Source organism: Aethalodelphis obliquidens, unplaced genomic scaffold (assembly GCF_003676395.1).
Source record: "Aethalodelphis obliquidens isolate GAN/ISIS:26980383/991018 unplaced genomic scaffold, ASM367639v1 scaffold26, whole genome shotgun sequence".
Classification (NCBI taxonomy): Eukaryota; Metazoa; Chordata; class Mammalia; order Artiodactyla; family Delphinidae; genus Aethalodelphis; species Aethalodelphis obliquidens.
In genome coordinates, this window is record NW_020837970.1 from 24,732,125 (window position 1) to 24,752,387 (window position 20,263).

The window sequence follows — 20,263 nt, forward strand, 5'->3', positions numbered from 1 at the left end:
TGTCAGCGGTGCTTCTGACCCACTGGCTACAGATGAGAGGTCCCCAAAACTCCCCACACTGGGTTCAACTAATTTGCTAGAGTGGCTTACAAAACTCAGAGAAATAGTTTCTTACTAGATTACTAGTTTGTTATAAAAGGATGTAACTCAGGAACAGGCAGATGGAAGAGGTGCACAGGGCGAGGTGTGGGGAGAGCAAGGAGCATCCATGCCCTTTTTAAGCCCTCGACGCTCCCGGAATCTCCACATGATCACCAGTCTGGAAAGCTCTCCTAGTACAGTCCTTTCGGGTTTTATGGAGGCTTCATTACATAGACACGATTAAAATCATTGGTTACCGGTGATTGATTCCACCTCCAGGCTCTCTCCCTTCCCCAGAGCATGGGTGGGGCTGAAAGTTCCAACCCTCTATTCACCGGGATGGTTCCCTGGCAACCAGTCCATATCCTTAGGGGCTTTCCAAAAGTCACTTCATTAACACAAATCCAGGTGTGGTCAAAAGGGGTGTGTTTTGAATATCAAGACACCTCTATAGCTCTTATCACTGAGGTAATTCCAAGGGATTTAGGATCTCTGTGCCAGAAACAGAGATGAAGACCAAATTATATATATTTCTTATAAATCACAATATCACACGTGGGTTGTGCAAATTTTTTAGAGAGGTAAAAAGGGCTGGTGCCATTCACACAACAGAACTTTTATAAAGGATCAAACTTAACTTACATGATAGCTGCATGGTCTGCACCTGGACCATAGCAGGTACTCAGAAAGAACATTATTTTGTCCATTTAAAATGCTTTATAGAAGTAGATGAAGTGAGGTGATGGGATCTCAGAGCCCCGTGACCTTCTGGGAATCATCTGCAAAGATGTGGGGACCGTGAGGAGGGCAACGTCAGCGGCATGGGCTCAAGACACCTTCCCCTTTTTTTTGCAGTACGCGGGCCTCTCACTGTTGTGGCCTCTCCCGTTGCGGAGCACAGGCTCCGAACGCGCAGGCTCAGCGGCCATGGCTCACGGGCCCAGCTGCTCCGCGGCACTTGGGATACTCCCGGACCGGGGCATGAACCCGTGTCCCCTGCATCGGCAGGCGGACTTTCAAGCACTGCGCCACCAGGGAAGCCCTCACCGCCTTATTGATAGAAACAGCCCCTTGCACTCACCGTGGGCCAAGTACCTGGAAGACAAGATGGAGCAGAGGACCACACCAGCATTCCAGGAAGAATGAAGGAGGGAGCAGAGGCTCTGCAGGAAGGCTCAGCTCTGGTGTCTCGCCTGCCCTGGGCCCCTCTGCTAGGCTTGCAGGACCTTACCTCAGCACCTGTGCCAAGCTGGGAACTTTCTCCTCGTTTGGGAAATTGCTTTTGTCTTTCCACACACGAGGAAGCTGAGGCCCGCAGGCTGAAGTCCGGCTGCCCAGCTTTCTGGCTCAGGGCTCCTGCTCCTCAAGTGCACGTGGGCCCTTAGCTGCTGCCTCCCACCCACACCGTGCAGTTTGCAGGGCTGAGGGCGAAGGCCAGACCAAAAGCCACCAGGCAGTTCCTTAGAGTGTGCGGTCTGCAACATCCCCAGTACGAATATTTTAGGCCCATGTCATCAATACCTGAGCAATTCTAGAGCCGCTGAGGCCCTGGCCTGGGAGGAGGGGTTAGTGGCTGGGGGCCTTGGCATCGTCCCCTGCCCTCTGCTCTGCGAAACTTGGGCAGGTCATGCAGACCAAGCAGTGTGCAGCCTGGGCCTAAGGAGGGAATTCCATGGTTCTGTTGTCCGACTTTGGCTTGCCAGGGGTCTGGCCTTCCTGCTCACTCTGAAACCACCTAGAGAGGGCCTTTGGGAACTCTCTGAGGCCGCTGTTGGCGCTGCCAGAGCTGAAGAGTGTGCAGAGATAAGGCCGTGATGCCCAGGGCCTGCCCCAGAGCACAGAGAGCCTGGACCGCCCATTCTCAAACTCTGGGGAGAGGGAGGGCCCACTGCTGCTTTGCCAAGAGGCAGCTGCCTGCCAGGGGAGTTGCTCAAGAAGGGATGTTTTTAACAGTTTTACCCATTTGTTCATGGACTTAGTAAACATTGGCCAACCACTAGTTCTTCCTTACAAGGGTGACCAGTTGGGAGCAAGGTCACTTGGCCCTGAAGGGCAAATGATTACCTGCAGAGGAGTCTACCTTCTTGCATTTTCTATCAGGGAAAGCAAAGAATTGTATACAGAACATTCAGAGCTGCTTGAAGATGTTGCCACACTTGCGAGATTTTGGAGCTGCGGTTTTCCTTTGGGCTAAATCTCGGAACCACCAGCAGAAGAAGAAATCTCCTCTGGGGAGGAAGGTCAAAGGCATCATGTAGCTCAAACAGTTACTTTGGGGCGCCACCTAATGGTTAAAGGTCCAAACTGCTCATCTCAAGGTCAGGCGGAGGTAGGGGTGGGGAGGCGAGGATGGGGAGGGTGCAGGCAGAGAGGTCGGAGGGAAGGTGGCTTTCCCCACCATGTGGGCTCTGAGACCTGGGAAGAGCACATGCACCGAACGTCACTCCAATCCTAGGACCCGCCTTTGCTTCTTTCTCTGACCCCGCTCGCAGCCGTTTTATTGGGCATACTCTGACATTCCTGGTGGAAATGCAACAGGACATAGCTCGATGGAGATAATTGGCAATATCGAGCAAAATCACGTGTGCTTTTGCCCTTTGACCTGGCATTCTAGGGAGCCACGCCAAAAATACTCTGGAAAAATAATGATAATAATAATATTAATGTGTGACGTACTAGGCACTGCAGGATTTTTTGTTACAGCAAAGGACTCAGAATAACTCAAATGCCCATCACAGGGGCCTGATGACATACACTGGCCTACATCCCCACAAACAATTCCAGCCAGTGGTCCAGGCTCTGCAGTGGTGACAAATAACACTCAGAGCCCAGTCTGGAGTGGGGCTGGTCCCTGGGGCGGTGGGGAAGGACAGCAGGGCGGGCCCAGAGCCCGTAGTTAAGGAGCCTTCTACTCATACCTCATTCCTAAAAGCCAGCTTTGTGTGCCGACTTTGTGTGTCCACCATTGTGTTTCCCGCATCTGTGGCCAGTGTGGTCCTGCTGAGCGCCCACCTTGTGTCTTGATTCTGTGCGCCTGACGTGGTATACTCAGTACTGTGTGCCTGGCATTTGGCACCAGGCATTGTGTGTCTGACTTTGTGTACACAGCACTGTGTGCCAGCTCGTGTTTGCCCGGAGTTGTGTGCTCAGCGTTGTACATCTGATACAATGTTGTATGTCCAGGGTGTGTACCTCACACGTGTGCTCAGCATCTTGTTCCTGGTGTGTGTGCATGCCTGGGACAGTGTGTGCAGTGTTGTGTGCCCTGTGCTGTGTGTCTAGTTCTGTGTGCCCAGCATTATATGTTGCATGGTGTTGCCTGGCGTTGTGTGTCCGGAATTGTGTTCCTGGAGTGTGGACCTGGCCTTGTGGGCTGAGACTGTGTGCCCAGCATCGTGGGCCTGGCTCCGTGTTCCCAGAATTTTGGTCCTGCCGCGTGTACGCGGTGTGTGCATCTGGCACGTACTGCAGCCTTGTGAGCTCAGTGTTGTGTTCCCAGATGTCGGGCCTGGTCTGGGGTGCCTCCCAGGGGTTGTCTGATGTGTGTGTCTATTGCCTGAGGTCTTGTGCGTAGCACCAGGTAGTGTGGGCCCACTGTTGTGTGCATGGTGTTTTGTGCATTTGGGTTCCTGGCAGTTGTGCCTGGTGTTATACTCTGAGCGTGTGCCAGGCTTCTGTGCCCCAAGTGTGTGTGCCTGACACTCGTGTCAATGTTTTGTACCTGGTGTTATGTGCCCCACAGAGTACGCATAGCACTGTGTTGTGGCGTGTGTGTCTGGTGTGTGTTACTAGCATATGCTCTTGCCATGTGTAGCTGGCATAGTGTCAGCTTCTGTTCCTGCTGTGGGTGCCAGGCATGTCCCCGGTGTGTGTGAGGGTGTGTTCCTATCATGTGTGCCCAGCTTGCTGGGCTGTCATTGTAGGCCTGACTTTGTGTGCCAGTGTTGTGGTGCTGGTGCTGCGTGTTTGGCGATGCATGCTTGGCGTGTGGGTCCACTCTGGTGGGCCTGGAGTGTGGGCCTGTGTGTGGCCAGTGTTTCCTGCCCAGTGTGTGTGCCTGGTGCTGTGTCCTGGTGACGTGTGTCCTGTGATGTACACCTTGTGTTTGCAGCCTGGGCACTGGCGAATGTGCCCGGTGTTGTGTGCCCAGCCTGGCGCGTGTATGTGGCATCGTGTACCTGGCGCCCAGCGGCCCCATTGCGCAGCTTAGTCCTGACTCACACCTGCTGGAGGCACTGGTGTGGCTGCGCCATCCCTCTGCAGGGTGGAGTTCAGGGCCCCTTGGCCCCGTGCGGGTCCATTAGCCCCTTCCTCTCCGTGAGCTCACATCCCCGTTAACACACTTCTGCTTGGAAGACTCCCAAGTTTAGCCTTTTCGGGGGATCAGCCTCCATCTCAAAGACACCCCATTCATTTGGGGAGTCCCAGCAGGGTAAGATGACTCACGCAGGCCTCGTCTCCTGGGCCTGGTGAGGCTGCAGACAGAGCGGAGCTCCTGGAGAGGCCTCAGGCCCGGTCGGGCACTGCCATCCAAGCCTGAATGTGGAGGAGACTTGTTCCCCCAATTCTGTGTTGTCCCCAAAGCAGCATGACTCCCAGCTCACATCTCACACATCTCCCTCAAAAATCGCCCCTTCGTCTCTGCTTCCCTTTCCCTGTGGGGCACAGAAGGAGTTCCCAGGGCTTCCTTGCAGGGTGAAACCCTGCTCCCCTCTCAGGCCCTCCTCCTCTTATCCCCAGCCCCCTCCCGGGCCCCCTCTTCGCACGCAGACATGGGCTTGGACGGGCCTCCAGTTCCCAAGGGTGACGTGTGTCCTGCCCAGGAAGGGTGTCTGCACGGTGTAAGTTCGCGGGCCCTGCAAGGGCCACCATACATCCAGTCCTGCAGGCCCAGCCCCCCCGGGAACAGCAGCAAAACCCAACACCAAGGCTAAGGACAGGCTGTGACAGCACATCACGTGCGGGGCCTTGGAATTTTGAGGTGATTGTAGATTTCTGTGCAGTTATATGTCCGAATGCCTCAATCACATTTTTTTCTCTTTAAATTTTCCCAACTATTACCTAGCTTTGCAAAAATTAGCTATTTCTACTCTGAGGGTCATGAGAGGGGGCCGTGTAGAAAGGTTTGTTCTCTGAAGCTCTGGGACACTAATTTCATTAAGCACCAACTATGACAGGGGTCATGATTAAGATCAAGGATTAGAAACACTGTCTTTGTCTACTATCAGCCTGTTTCCCACCCATGAAACTTTTATTTTAAAATATGAATTTGTAACCAAAAGTATCACATTAATAAAAAAAAGGAGGTGGCTTCCCCTCCCACCTTGACTGGGCCCAGTTCTCAGGTCTCCTGGCTGAGCGCGACACCTCCTGATGCAGCCACCAGGTGGCAGAGCCCACTCTGTCCAGGGAAGCAGGTCCTCTGTCGCCTCTTCCATAGCTGGACAAGGGACCTTTGCCTGTTGCAAGAGCCTGTCTCATCTCAGACCCCTTCTGAATGGGGATAAGAGGTGTAGACGTCAAAGTCAGTCAATGACTTGGACCTCCAGACAAGCGGAAGAGGTGAACGTCATTCAAAGCAGGGAGATTATCATACTAAGTGAAGTAAGCCAGACAGAGAAAGACCAATATATGATTTCGCTTATATGTGGAATCTAAAAAAATGATACAAATGAACTTATTTACAAAACAGAAACAGACCCACAGACATAGAAAACAAACTAATGATTACCAAAGGGGAAATGGGGGGAGGGATAAATTAGGAGTTTGGGATTAGCAGACACAAACTACTATCTATAAAACAGACACCTGGGCTTCCCTGGTGGCGCAGTGGTTGAGAGTCCGCCTGCTGATGCAGGGGACGCGGGTTCGTGCCCCGGTCCGGGAAGATCCCACATGCCGTGGAGAGGCTGGGTCCGTGAGCCATGGCCGCTGAGCCTGCGCATCCGGAGCCTGTGCTCCGCAACGGGCGAGGACACAGCAGTGAGAGGCCCGCGTACCAAAAAAAAAAAGAAAAAAAAAAACAAACAGACACCTAACAAGGACCCACTGTATAGCACAGGGAACTATACTCAATATTTTGTAAAAATCTATAAGGGAAAAGAATCTGAAAAAATAGACATATATGTACATAAAACTGAATCACTTTGCTGTACACCTGAAACTAACACAACATTGTAAATCAACTATAATTCAAAAAAATTAAAATAAAAGCAGGGAGTTTAAAAATGTATAGAAAAGCACAAACCCAACTGTATAACAAGCATTTACAAAACGTGTGTGTGTGTGTGTGTGTGTGTGTGTGTGTGTGTGCTTTCATACGATTACAGAGCAAAACGACTCACTTGGGCTATTGGATGCTTTAATTTTAATTTAATGTCTTAAAATCAGGACTTGCCTGTGTTTCCCCGCTGGCCATCAGAAGCATCCAATCCTCCACCTCTGTTTATCTCCTTAATGTGAGGGTCTGGGTGGGAAGGGGCTCAGAGACTGCATTCTCTGGGACTCTCTGACCGAAAGGAAGTCAACCAGAGACATCCCCTCCTGAAATCCCAGGACTGTTCAGGTTTGAAGCAAACCTGATACAGGTGCTGTTGTCTGGGGCTCAGCTCTCTGGATCCTGCAGCATCCTGACGCCACAACCCTTCCTGCTCAATCCTGGAGGCTGTGCTATGGTCCTGCCCTGACTCAGGTTTCCTGCAGTTCCTGAGATGCTGATGTTATTTTTCTTTTCAGTGCTCTTATATATGTATTTTCTTCTTCTTTCTAAGCACACAGAGCCCTGTGGGAGGCACTGTTGTGTGTTAGGACCGTCGCTGACCTATACCCACCCTGTCAGGCCTGGTTCAGTGCCCTCTGTTCTGGGAAACCCTCTACACTCCCGGGGAGACCCCCAGAGCTACCCTCGTGACCCAGAGCTCAGGGAGCACACGTACCTCAGTCCCGCGCTGCCCTTGGCTCTGGGGAGCACGGGAAAGTGCCTCTCCCACAGGGCGAAGGCGGGGGTTTGCACGTCTGTTGCTACGTGTGTGGGAAATTAAATCTCATATTGTATTTTGCAGCTAATTATGTCCATGCTCTGTCTTATCTGGTTCAGCTTAAAGGACCAAAGTCCTCCAGAATCCCTGCTGCCTCAGGAGAACTCGCTGTGCCCTATGAACCTTCCCCGCTGCTGCAACTTCTGGAAAGGGCCTCTCAGAAAACAGGCTTTTGAATTTTTAAATTTACATTTAAAAGTATTTGTTTGATATTTGAATATGGTCAGGCTCTGAAATTGTGTATTCTAATACAGAATGAATGGAAGGTGGTCGCATAGAGGGCATTCAACTAAGAGATGAAGAGAGTGACAGCCGGTCTGTGACAAGGTCACTGTAGCCAGCCTTCGAGTCCCTGCGATTATCTGCACTGAGATTCAGCTTGTGTGAGGACCGGGACCTTCGGGCTGGGATCTTTACCTGAGGCTACTGTGGAGGACAGGATTGGGCCTCGGAGAGTCCTTGTTAGTCTGAGAGTCTCCTGGGTGGTCTGTTTGCTCTTTGACGCCCTTTTACGTCCTGGTCTGGGTTGTTCCTTAACATTTACTTCATTTCCGAACAGTTCACCACGTTCTCAGAAATGAGAGTGAGTTGACTGACAACCGTTGGTCTGTGTGGTCCGGTTGGTGCCAGGCAGTGCTGTGATCGTGGTATTTTAGAATGTGTCTGATGTGGGTTTCTGTTTGGTCTTTTGGGGAGACCCACGTGAAGCCTACCACAATTCTGGAGAGTGTATGTTTATTGAGCAGCAGAGGATTCATGGGTCATGGACACAAAGAGCGTCTTGCTTTTCCAGTGAGTTCATAAAGGAAATGGGCCCAGTCTGAATCTTGAGTGGGCTTGGGGACTCACAGATGGGACCTCGCTCACAGAAGGAAGGTTTTCTTTTCAGGCTACAGGAGAGGAACGTGTCGAGGACAGAGGTGGGGCCAGCCCTGGGTTTTACAGGGTGGTGTAGGATTCCTAGTGATGGTGCGAACGATGCAGGTAGGATTAGAAAAGGACGACAGGAGCCAGATCCAGAAGGTCTTGATCGGAATTGGGATCAGGGAGGGGTTTAAGTATTTAGGTAGCTTGCTTAATATTTTTTGTCCTATGCACAGCAATCCAAGTGGGGAAAGACTGTAGGGCAACCACCGTGCACCAGTCCTCGTGGGAGGTGAGGCACGTGTGAGGCAGGGGTGGAGAGCAGATGGGATGTGAGGGCTCGACGAAACCTAGTTCCTGATTGGTCAGGGAGCTGGAGAAGGGGCTGGGATCTGGGGCTTCCAGCTCACGCAGGAGCAGGGAGGACCAGGGTGTCATGCAGAGCTGGAGCGTCTGGCTGGTTTGTCCATTCCGTGATTCATCTTGGTTTCATATATTTTGTCATATCTTTTACCCGTGTGTGAGGAGCAAGAGGACCTTTTCCCAATTAAAGGAAAAAATATTAATCCTTTTTTTTTTTAACAGCTTGCCTTAATGGCTACTGTTAGGACGTGGTATGTCAGCCTAAGGCTCATAATTTCATTAACTTGGAAATATTAACGTATGGACAAAGTGCAACGTGAAGCCAGTTATACATTTCATAGCTTGACATTGATGAATGTATTAGGGAAACAGTTACTTAACATCGCAACCTGGCGGTATCGTCTAGGGAGGGTGAAGGGGGGCGACGTGCCAGTGGGTATCAAATGTGCAAACCGGTAAGGGAGACCTAGATGCACCTCCGTTTGGCAGATCTCTTCCAAGCTGTGCTGTGCGGGTTAGGATTGAGTGGGGAATAAAGATGGTCCAGAGTCAGGCCTGCCTCCCCCAGTGCTGTGGAGGAAGTGGAAAGGCCCTGGTCCTCTTCAGGGTTGGATGTCTGAGGTTTTTGCTGTGGCCTGTTCCCAGGGTCCCTACCAACCCCTATTCCTGGTGAGAGAATGCTGGATACCCAGGGACACCCTGACACTCGGTTCATAATTACTCAGGAAATGCTGACAGAATTCCAACTACACACACGCAGGGGATATTTTAGTGATCAGCAGAATAGCCCAAGAAAGTCATTAGGAAATTACAGGCTGAATATTAGCTGAGAAAAGGCAAGAAATTGAATGAAGTCCGCATGAGGGCACAGGAAGGCATTTTTCTAGCTGTCTGCTCAGAAAGGTCTTTGAAGGATGGCAAATCAGCGTGTCGGAGATGAAATTGGGCCCTGAGATCAGCCCCTGCGAACAACCCATGAGAAGGAGGCTAGCTGGCTAAATAGGTAGCCTTCCTGGAGACCTTTCCTTTCTGCTGCATGTTTGCGGTTGGCTCAGAATCCAGGTGCATGAATCCAGCCAATTTACAGTGGACAGAAAAAGCGTGCAAGAGTTCAGTTAGAGGATTGCACACAGGCTGTGCAAATCAGCCATAAACACTGCCTGGGGCCTCCATCCCCGTGTCCAGAAAGGATAGGGAAAGCGCTGTCAGGTCCACCCTGCTGAATGCTAGAACCCCAGAGGGAGCCTGTAGTCTGTCCACGGAACTCTACTTATATCTGCCAACAGAGAAGTTCTCTGCCAGTACGGTGACTATAAATGAGAAGATTTCAGGTAAGCCCGGGATGACAGAAAAATAAGGCAGACAATATGAGGTTGTGTTTCCCAGGCCTTCTGCCAGGGGCCTCTTAAATATCTCTGTCCAACAGTGGAGGCTGCCTCTCTAAATGCTGGAGGGCTCCTGTCTCTGGCTTCATCACTGGGTGCTCTGTGCTGTTTCCTCTGTGCTTCTTCCCTTTGACCGGAAGCACTTCTCTCTTAAGATGTGTTCAAGCGACCGTCACGATGCAGTCGTGTGAGTCTCGGGGGTGCCTGTCGTCTTCCCCCTGGGGTCAGCCTCACTGCAGTCCTTCCACCCTTGTAGTTGTTTTCCCAGTGAGCACGCTGCCACGTGTGTTGACAAAGGGACAACCAGAGCAGATGTCAGGAAACCAAGTGGGGCCTGCCCTGTCAGTCACCCTAGAGAACACTTCCCTGGGGAAGGTGTGTAAACCAGACACTTTGTGCCAGACCAGATAGCTGAGGCACTCTGAAAAGCTTCTTGTTACAAGGCTGCACGTGTGCACACGTGTATGGGCACGTGGGGTGGGGAGGTGGTGTGCACAGGGAGGAAGGGACAGAATGGAAGCAGGACTCAGACAAGGGTTCCTTTGTTTTTCTGATTATCTGCTAAAGATGACGAATGTCAGGATTACAGAGGATCAGAAGTGGGATCTCCAAGCTCACTCCCCTGACTTTAGCCAGGAGGCGGGGGGCGGTGGCGGGGTGGGGGGTGTACTGAAAATCCAGCTGAAAGGCCCCAGGACTCACATTCCAGCCTCCTGAATCCTACTGCACCACCTACCTCTGCAAGTCCTGGGGATGCAGATCCTGATAGGGCCACCAACTCCTCTGCGTTCTGCACGATGGCATTTCCTCTGCCACTCTGCTCCCTCCTGGATGAATTCTGCACGGGCCGCTGAGCAGGGTGATTGGGGTGCCACCAATGTGTGCAATCCTCCCAGCCTGCCAACGCAAGCTGAACTGATTCCAATTATGTTAAGGAAGCTGAAGATAACTCGAGGTTCTGTTGTATTGAGTCCTTTTCTAAAGTGAAGAACATTTAAATAGATTACAATTGTATATTCTTGGCCATTTTCTGTTGGCTGGTGGAGGGACTGGAAGGAGTGAATAATAGAGTCGATTCTTAGAGCGGAAAATGGCTTGTTTCCGGCTCATAGGAAGTTCCGTGGCTTTTGAAATATGATTAAGCGTGGTGTAAACGAAGCCTTGGCAGGTGTTCGACGCAGCAACACTACTCTGCAAATCTGTTCTGCCCCAGGTCTGAGTTGTGTTCTTGGGATATAAAGCTGAGTGAGGCATCACTAGTCATCTTTCAGCCTCACGGCAAGCAAAGGAGGTCCCTGGTGTCTTGAAAACGCAGAAGACAAAGCCACTGACACTTCCAGGAGGTAGATGGATCAGAGGAAAGCTGTAGGGAGGAGGCAGCCTTTGACTGAATCTTGAGGCAAACCAGGTGGGGTCCAGGACAGAGGAGGCAGAGGGCCATGAATCCTCTGGCTGGTTTGGGTAGCCAGAGGCTGGAAGGCAGAGTGCCTGGTCGAAGTGGCTGGACTTGAAGGTGGACGGGCAGGGTGGGTCTCCAGGGGCGCAGTGCTTTGAAGAGGAAGGATGTGGTCTGTGTTTCAGAACAAGGACTCTGACAGCGGTAGGAGGATGGGGCAGGGCTGCTGCCATTGCAGGGGTATTGGGAACTTTGTGTGGACGACACAGGACTGAACCTGGCCCTGCAGAGGAGCAGAGGGACAGGAGCGGTGGACGTGTCTGGGGCAGAGTGTACGGGACTGTGGGAGGGGGGGGAAGGAGGACTTGGGGACACAGCTGAGGTCCCCAGCTTGGAGGCCGAGAGAAGGACAACACTTCTGGGTGACACAGGGCACTTGGCAGAGGTGGCAGTTTCAGGGAGAAAAAGGATGCACTCATTTATTTTTCATTTTTTATTTTAGAATAATTAGACCTACAGAAAAGTTTTTAAACCAGTACAAAGAATTATTATAAACACTTCACACAGCTCCCCCTAATTGTTAATAATGGTATAATTATCAAAACCAGGAAGTGAACATGGAAACAATACCATTAATTGAGCTACAGACTTCACTGAAATTTTATCAGCCAATGTGCCGGGTTTTTGTTTCTCTGAGTTGAGGTGCTAACAGACAAACTTTGGTCTCAGGGGAGTAACATGTATAACGAGACCTTTGTTTTCTTTTTCCATCAATGCTCTGTACTTTGCTTTGTTGGCCTTTTTGGTGGATATATTCTTTATACTATTTCTTTTTCAATCCCTTTGATGACATTTTATTTTACATATGTATACACATATATCCAGTATATACACATATCATATTGCATGCCATCTCTCCCTCCCCTCCACTGTCTCAGAATTGGTTTTATTTGCAAGACTTAAATCCCCTTACCTGTATTGTAAGAACTGTCTTAGAAGTGTCAGCTACCTAACACCACTATGCGCCCCCATGGCACTGTCTGCTCCATCAGCCCTGCAGGTAGAGGCACCAGCACAGAGTGGGGCCCTCAGAGCTGGCCCTGCTCCTGACTGTCTGGCCGTACACAAGCATCCTGTTACACTTTCTGTTTTTGCCCTCCTAACTCTTTCAGTTTCTCTACTTTTTTCTAAGCAAAGGTATCTTGTGCTCTTTCTCTTTCTCTAGTGATTTTGAAGGAGACATTCTCTTCAAGCTCCTAGTGGTTGCCTTTAGGTTGGTGGAACTCTCCTGTAGGTTCTTACTGAAGGTCTCCATGCTGTCCCACCCAGGGGACTCCTGTGGCCTTCAGCCCATCTTCCTTTCCAGTGATCTCTCCGTGGCACTTCCCAGGATGCTGCATGTGCACTGCTCCCCTTGCTGTGCCCCTCTCCTGCTTCACTCTGCAGGTTAGATTGCCTCGGGCCTTGGGCCTGGGATGGTTCCTCGTCTCCCTCTGCATCTGTCCCAGGTGACCTCCTTCACTTTATTGCTCTAAGTTCTGTTCCCCATCCACATCTCCAGCTAAGATCTCTCTTCTGAGCTTCAGATTTCTGTAGTTGACTGCCCTCTGGAGAGCTCAGCTTGGATGTCCCACAGGGAGCCCAAACCTAACAGGTTCCTGACTGCACACAGAATCCCCACTGCTCTCCTGGCCCTCACTCCATGTGGCCATTCTTTTTTTCTCCTTCCCTTCACTCGCCACAACCAAATCATCAGCAAATCCTGCAGATTCTCTCTATGTCTACGTATCACTCATTCACATCTCCCTGATTCCCCATCACCCACGAACAGCTCTTCGCTGAACAATTGCAAAAGCTTTCTGAATGATCTCATTCACTTTCCAAAGCAGCCTCTACTCAGAGGGTGGACTGGGCTTCTGTAATTGAAAGCCAAATTATGTCACTTCCTTGCTTAGGGAAACATGGGCTTATCTGTTGAAGATGGAAGTGCAAAATGTTACAGAACATAATGCAGGGCAATTGGGAATTTGTATCAAAATGACAAATGCACTTACCTTTTGATTCAGCAGTACCTTCTGGGAATTTGTCTCCTGCATGTGTTTGCACACATGGGAAGTGATATACATACAAACTTATCCTCAGCAGCACTGAAAGAGCAAAGTATGGCAAACAACTCAAAAGCCCACCAGTAGGAAACTGGATACATAAGCTATGGTCTAGCCCCACAATAGAATTCCTTGAAGCAGCAAAAGAAACAAAGATTGAGGAAGCTCCCATATGCTGCTATGAAAATATCTCTAGAAAATCCTGTTGCATGAAAAAAGCAAGTTGAAAATAGTATTTCATAGTATGCCATCTTTTATATAAGAAAGAAGAATTTATGTTTGCTTGAGGTTGGGGTTGAGGAGGTAGACAAGAACAGGGGTAGAAGTGGGATTCCTCATTGCATTCGGTGTTAAAGTGTTTTGATTTGACTTTTGAACCTTGTTGAATATACTATTGATACACAGGCCTCCCCTACACTAAGTGCTCAGTTCCCTGCCAACCTCAGTTCTCTCCCAACTTCAGGGCCCGCCTGAAATGCTCATCGCCCTTCTTGAGCAGCTAGGTCTTCTCAGGTTTCAGGGTGCAGCTTACACGCCACCCAGAAAGGACCTTGCTGACCAAGCAGCACACAGGAGTTTGTCTTGTTTCATTATCTGCCCTTAATGCCCTGTTTGCTACATTCATGCAACATTCTGTACAGTTTGCAATTTCCTACTTTGTTGTTAGTTTGTTTATCTCCGCTACTCATCAGTTAGTCCAAGAGAGCAAACATCACTTCATCTCATTCAAAATCCCAAGCTTTCAATATGTTTCTTGAGAAAATGAAAGAACATGCTTAAGCCTGTATTTATCTGATCAAAGTTTTCTAGCAAAGTCATGAACGAAATTACTTTTCTCCTCCATATTGATTGAAGAATTTTGCTCACTTTACCTTCTTTTGGTCTTTCAATCTCCCTTTGAAAGTTATATAACTGATAGTTAACATTTAAATATTCATTTAAAAGAAAAGAATTTTGAATTGTGCATGAAGCTTTGTTACCATATTTATAACATTTATTTATACCCAATCCATATGTTCAAACTGTTGCAATGTTTAACTGCCAACTCTTCTATGACTTTTTAGTTCTTGTTTTCGTGGGGTTTTTTTCTATTTTCATGTTTCTCTCACTCTGCTTCAATAATCCTTTTAATATTTTTTTCACCCCTCAGGAAGTGTATGGAAGTGGTGGATTTTCGGAGACCTGGTAATGCTGCCTTTCCTTGTGACCCATAGGTTGTCTGAATTTTACATTCCCTCTTCCCCACCTATTCCTTCCAAGGCTCAGGAGACACTCCAGGGTATCTCCTGACATTGGCTAGCACAGAGTTTTTAGTTTCTTTCTTGTTAAAATTTAAAAATGTCACTAAGGTTTCTGTATTGTTCTTTTTGCATTAGTATTATTTGAAAATAGGAAGCCTATCATAAATGTGGATTAAAATCTTGGCATTTGTAGCAACACAGATGGACCTAGAGATTATCATACTAAATGAAGTAAGCCAGGCAAAGACAAATATCATGTAATATCACTTATATGTGGTATCTAAAAAAATGATACAAATGAACGTATATACAAAACAGAAATAGACCCACAGACATAGAAAACAAACTTATGGTTAGCAAAGGGGAAGGGTGGGGAGGGATAAATTAGGAGTTTGGAATTAACATATATACACTACTATATATAAAATAGATAACCGGTAAGGACCTACTGTATAGCACAGGGAACTATACTCAACATTTTGTAATAACCTAAGGGAAAAAACCAGAAAAAGAAAAAAAATATATATATATATAACTAAATCACTTTACTGTACACCTAAAAATAACACAACATTGTAAATCAACTATACTTCAATAAAAAAGATAGAATTAAAACAAAACAAAACAAAAAAATCTTGGGTTTTTGCTTTTGTTTTGTTCAGGAAACATTTTTCTTCTGCAATACCAGGAACTATTATTTTAACTGGCATGGGAGGGGATAGATATTATTAAGTTTTAATTCTAAGGAATTATTTTATAATTTAATTTTATAGGGTCTGAGTAAAGCATTAGCAATTAAATTTCCCAGTTTATTTTTTATTTCATTTTATTTTTCTACATCTTTATTAGAGTATAATTGCTTTACAATGGTGTGTTAGTTTCTGCTTTATAACAAAGTGAATCAGTTATACATATACATATGTTCCCATATCTCTTCCCTCTTGTATCTCCCTCTCTCCCACCCTCCCTATCCCATCCCTCCAGGTGGTCACAAAGCACCGAGCTGATCTCTCTGTGCTATGCGGCTGCTTCCCACTAGCTATCTACCTTATATTTGGTAGCGTATATATGTCCATGACACTCTCTCGCTTTGTCACAGCTTACCCTTCCCCCTCCTCATATCCTCAAGTCCATTCTCCAGTAGGTCTGTGTCTTTATTCCTGTCTTGCCCCTAGGTTCTTCATGACTTTTTTTTTCTTAAATTCCATATACATGTGTTAGCATATGGTATTTGTCTTTCTCTTTCTGACTTACTTCACTCTGTATGACAGACTCCAGGTCTATGCACCTCATTATAAATAGCTCAATTTCGTTTCTTTTTATGGCTGAGTAATATTCCATTGTATATGTGTGCCACATCTTCTTTATCCATTCATCCGATGATGGACACTTAGGTTGTTTCCATCTCTGGGCTATTGTAAGTAGAGCTGCAATGAACATTTTGGTACATGACTCTTTTTGAATGATGGTTTTCTCAGGGTATATGCCCAGTAGTGGGATTGCTGGGTCATATGGTAGTTCTATTTGTAGTTTTTTAAGGAACCTCCATACTGTTCTCCATAGTGGCTGAACCAATTCACATTCCCACCAGCAGTGCAAGAATGTTCCCTTTTCTCCACACCCTCTCCAGCATTTATTGTTTCGAGATTTTTTGATGATGGCCATTCTGACTGGTGTGAGATGATATCTCATTGTAGTTTTGATTTGCATTTCTCTAATGATTAGTTATGTTTAGCATCCTTTCATGTGTTTGTTGGCAGTCTGTATATCTTCTCTGGAGAAATGTCTATTTAGGTTTTCTGCCCATTTTTGGATTGGGTTGTTTGCTTTTTTGTTACTGAGGTGTATGAGCTGCTTATAAATTTTGGAGATTAATCCTTTGTCAGTTGCTTCATTTGCAAATATTTTCTCCCATTCTGAGGGTTGTCTTTTGGTTTTGTTTATGGTTTCCTTTGCTGTGCAAAAGCTTTGAAGTTTCCTTAGGTCCCATTTGTTTATTTTTGTTTTTATTTCCATTTCTCTAGGAGGTGGGTCAAAAGGAATCTTGCTGTGATTTATGTCATAGAGTATTCTGCCTATGTTTTCCTCTAAGAGTTTGATGGTGTCTGGCCTTACATTTAGGTCTTTAATCCATTTTGAGCTTATTTTTGTGTATGGTGTTAGGGAGTGATCTAACCTCATACTTTTACATGTACCTGTCCAGTTTTCCCAGCTCGACCTAAGAGTCAATGTTGTGCAACTAGGTTGCTTTCTTAAAAATGAAGATGTGGGTCCAAGCTACATGCTTCCCAGGAATCTATATCACTTTAATTTTCATGGCACACTTGTGAGGTCTGCGATGTGAACACATAGCAGATCTAACTCTAAATCTGCTAGGATAATCTTGGAGTCAGGAGATCACCAAATCTTTTGATGATTTGCGAGACCCATTGCTCCCAGCTGATGCTGCAGAAGAAAAATAAAGCTACCTTCTAAAGTGAGAGCTAAAAGTAGTGTTGCTACCCTACTTTTACAACAAAAAAGAGGTAGCCTGACCTCAAATTGATGACATATTTTGAACCCATTGGAAAGCTCAGGTCACAGAGCAACTCACCAGCCCAAATATAAGGAGAGTCAGTGCCTGCGGGAAAGAGGAGATGCAAGTATTCACTCCTCTGGGGTCTATTCAACTGAACCCGGATAAATTCAGCTAGAGTTGTTAACAAATTAGTTACCATCAAGTGCAGGCTTGTGAGACAGTGTACAACCCCTGGGAGGCCATAGAAATTGGGAGATTCAGGATCCATTTGTGGGCTCTTTCTCTGTTAACACTACCGGGCACTCACAGTAAAGATCAGAAGGAGACGTGAAATGCCTGTTGTTGTGCAGTGAGTGAGAAGATGAACAACCCTGTGAGAAGGCAAGAAATCCCACCTGAATCTTTCTGCTCCATCACCACCAAAGAAAAGAGCCTTCATTCGTGGGCGGAAGGTCAACAAATGCTGCTTCTTTTTGAGAATTGGTGACAACTCATTGAATGTGTAGGAAGGGAATAGGGAGTTGGGTGCCACCTAATTCAAGGGGTGAGGGGGGTGGGGCAGGAAAACCAAGAGGGCCACACATATGAGACCCAGGGTCCCAGTGCAAGCCAATGACAGAGGCTTAATCAGAGTGACAGAGACTTCAAACCCCACCTTCCACTGCTATGATGACAACGTTTAGATAAAAAGTGACTGCAGAATGCTCCAGGAGAATGTGTGGAGAGACACTCTGTGAGTCAAAGTTCAAAAGGAAGATCTTAAACTCAGAATCAGATATTGCTATGGAAAAAATTCTTCCCCTTATACAAAAGGAATCTTTACTGGAATTCGAAGCCTGGGTTGCACTGAGAGTAAACATAACAACGCCAAATCTCAAACCAAGCCAAATCCTAACTAGATGAACTCAAATCCCCACATGAAAGGTATATCAAAATAAAATATTGATTGTTATCTAGGCATGAAAACTATTGTCCTACATAAGATGGTCAACTTTTGGTAAAATATTTTGAGGTAATGAAAAGGCAAGAAAACAACACTTAGAAGACATACAAAAATCATCAGAACAAGACTCAGATATGACACAGATGTTGGAACTATCTGATAGGTAATTTAGTATAATTATGATTAATATAGTAAAGGTGGAGGCTATGAAAAATCAGATGAGTTATTTGAACAGAAAGATTGAAAGTACAAAAGAGAACTCATGGAAATACTAGAAATTTAAAAAAAAAGCAGGATAAAGAAGCCTTCCATGGACTACTGATGCTGAGGAAATAATGAACTTGTAGATAGGTCAATAGAAATTTCCAAAAGTGAAGAGAGAAAGAGAAAGAGAGAGAAAGAAAAATAGGAAAGCACATCCAAAAGTTGGGACAATCAAACTTTCTAAAATATGTGCTATTGGAATCCCAGAAGAAGGGAGATAAAATGGAGAAAGAAAAAATATTTTAAAAATGGTAACCAAGAATTTTCCAAAATTATTTACAGACAGCAAAACATAGATACAAGAAGCTCCCAGAACCTCAAGAAGGATAAATATCAATGCACACACACACATGCAAACACAAACATGTCCCTATTCATATCACACTCAAACTGCTTAAAACACAAGAAAAAGAGAAAATTTAAAAGGTAGCTGCAAAAAAGGAAACACTAAGTGTAAGGAACAAATTAGAGAATTAGAACAAAGTCAAGAATGACAGCAGACTTCTCATCAGAAACAGTGCAAGCTAGAAGACTATAGAGTGACATCTTTAAAGTGCTGGGAAAAATAACATTAACCCAGAATTCTATACACAGAGAAAATACCTTTCAAAAATGAAGGAAAAAAATAAAGATATTCTCAAAGTAAAACTGAGAGAATTTATTGCTAACATATTTACACTGCAGAAGAAAAAAAGTGGTTAAGCAAAAGAATATGATAACATGTTTAAACATGGAATCTACACAGAAATGAGGAGTTCTGGAAATGGAATAACTTAAGGTAAATTAAAAATATACATATTTTTTAAATGTTTAATTGCTATAAGAAATAGCTGTCTAAAGCAGGGTTGGGAAACTTTCTTTAAAGGGCCACATTGTAGATGGCTTGTGGGTTCTATGGTGTGTGTTGAAATGACAGGTGACCCTTGAACAACACAGGTTTGAAGTGTGAGGGTCTCCTTATATGCAGATTTTTTTCAGTAGTAAATACTGCAGTATTACACTATCCATATGTTAAGTCTATGGTTGAATCCATGGATACAGAGGAACTGCTTATACAGAGGACTGACTTCAAGTGGATAGATTTTCAACTGCATGGAGGGTCAGCACTCCGACCTCTTGTTGTTCAGAAATTAGCTGTACTTAGCTCTGCTGCTGAACTGAATCCATAAAAATTACATAAATAAGTGGTGTGATTATGTTACAGTAAAACTTCACTCACAATGACAGCCTTTAGCCTGTAGTTTGTCAAGCCCTGGTCTAAATCAAAGAATGGGAATTCAGTGTGTATTTGTAGCATATGCAAAAGCAAAAGGTATGACAATAATATCGCAATGAATAATGTGGGGGAATTGGTAATATACTGTTGAAAGGTCCTTATACTACCCATGAAGCAGTATAATATTGTTTTAAGGTAGACTGATTAACTAAACATAAAGCCTCAGACAATGCTGAAATTTTAAAGAGGTGTAAATAATAAATTATTAGAGATGATAACTTGAAATGCTCTGAATCAACAAGAGAGAAAAAGAGGAAAAGAAAAACAAACAACAGATGGATCAAGTGGAAAATAGCAGACAGGGTAGATTTTAATCCCAAAATGCCAAGAATAATATTAAATGTGAAAAGTCTAAAACCACCAATTAAAATATAGTGATTGTCAGATTGGCTATAAAATCAAGACCTAAGTGTATGCTGTTTTCTAGAAGCCCACCTTAAAAATAACTATTGATACATAGATAGTTAAAACTAAAAGAATAGAGAAAGATATACAAGTAGTACTGTTTAGGGAAAACACTAAACAATGAAAACCAGAGTAGCTATATTACTATCAAGCAAAGTAGATTTCAGGAAATGGACAATTATCAGAAATATACAAACAAGTAGTTCTTTTTTTCTGTTTATTTTGTTTTCCCTTTTTTTTCATTTTTTTTGTTTTCCTTTTTTTTCATTTTTTCTCTCCTTTTTTACAACCCAAGTAGTTCTCTATCTAATTTAAACATCAAATTCATAGTTTAAAATCTTCCAAAAAAGAAACACTAGGCCCATATGATTTCTCAGTGGTGAAT